Source organism: Sinocyclocheilus grahami, unplaced genomic scaffold (assembly GCF_001515645.1).
Source record: "Sinocyclocheilus grahami isolate Dianchi unplaced genomic scaffold, SAMN03320097.WGS_v1.1 scaffold1623.1, whole genome shotgun sequence".
Classification (NCBI taxonomy): Eukaryota; Metazoa; Chordata; class Actinopteri; order Cypriniformes; family Cyprinidae; genus Sinocyclocheilus; species Sinocyclocheilus grahami.
Genome location: NW_015506802.1, coordinates 114,383 through 115,997, shown reverse-complemented (window position 1 = coordinate 115,997; position 1,615 = coordinate 114,383). Strand labels below are relative to the sequence as shown.

The 1,615-nt window shown below is 22.0% G+C and overlaps 1 protein-coding gene across 1 annotated transcript in view; it reads right to left on the bottom strand.

Moving 5' to 3' along the window:
• Positions 1 to 1,615, bottom strand: part of ciz1a (cdkn1a interacting zinc finger protein 1a) — a 19,280-nt gene that overhangs the window by 3,875 nt on the left and 13,790 nt on the right. The gene's annotated exons all lie outside the window — the stretch shown is intronic.

Genomic DNA, 1,615 nt, shown 5'->3' with positions numbered 1-1,615 from the left:
TACTGTGTATATTTATTATGTCTATATAAATACAAACACATACATGCATGTATATATTTAGAAAATATGTACATGTGTACACATTTATATTCTTATATTTTATATATAAATATATACAGTATGTGTGTGTATTTATATAGACATAATAAATATACACAGTACACACTCATATATTATGTAAACAAAAACTTTTACTTTGGATGTGATTAATCGTTTGACAGCATTAATTAAAAGTTTAACAAAAATTACATGTTTAGGGCCCTATTTAATTTTTTCTCACCATGTTTTATTGTTACCAAATTCTGTTTTAGCATGTCTAATTATTTGAATGCATAAAACAACTTAATGTATTCTTACAATAGCCTTATAAAATGTTTTATTTTCACTATTAGTTTCTGTTCATATTTTGAATTAGATCTTATTTTTAGATTTTCATTTTAGGGCCCTACGAAATCCGGTTTATTTTTTCCCAAATTCCATTTTTTTCTTTCACGTGTTAATTTTTCTGGATTCCTTTTTAATGGTTAAATTGAATTTTATTAATCAAAAAGCATGTCTAACTAATTAAAATCATGAAACTTACATAATTTCACATCAATTTATTAAAAGTAGTGCTGTCAAACGATTAATCACATCCAAAATAAAAGTTTGTTTACATAATATATGAGTGTGTTTACTGTGTATATTTATTATGTCTATATAAATACAAACACATACATGCATGTATATATTTAGAAAATATGTACATGTGTACACATTTATATTCTTATATTTTATATATAAATATATACAGTATGTGTGTGTATTTATATAGACATAATAAATATACACAGTACACACTCATATATTATGTAAACAAAAACTTTTACTTTGGATGTGATTAATCGTTTGACAGCACTAATTAAAAGTTTAACAAAAATTACATGTTTAGGGCCCTATTTAATTTTTTCTCACCATGTTTTATTGTTACCAAATTCTGTTTTAGCATGTCTAATTATTTGAATGCATAAAACAACTTAATGTATTCTTACAATAGCCTTATAAAATGTTTTATTTTCACTATTAGTTTCTGTTCATATTTTGAATTAGATCTTATTTTTAGATTTTATGTTTTCATTTTAGTTAAAGGTTTAGTCATTTTGTTTTGTGTTTTTGTCATTTTTAAATATCTATATAGCTTTTATTAATTTTTTACTTAGTTTATTGGGTTTTAGTTACTTTAGCACTTCAAATTAAACTAAATGAAAATTAAAAAGTTTGCCTTGGCTACTAGCTAAAATAAAAAATTATTTTTTTAAATATATTTTTAATTTAAGAAAAACCATGTAAATACTTTTTTTTTTACTTGAAATAAAACTAACTCAAATAAAATAAAACAAACACTTCATCTCAGCTAGCTGCCTATGCAACTTTTCTCATTTTAATTTAGTTTAACTAGACGTACTGAAATAATCAAAATGGAAATAAAAATTAATAAAAACCATTTAGACATAAAAAAAAAAAGTCCAAAACACAAAACAAAAAACTAAAATAAAAATGAATGCAGAAATGATATAAAATAACATAAAAGATTCAAAATATTAATGCAAACTATAATAGTTACTCAATTATACTA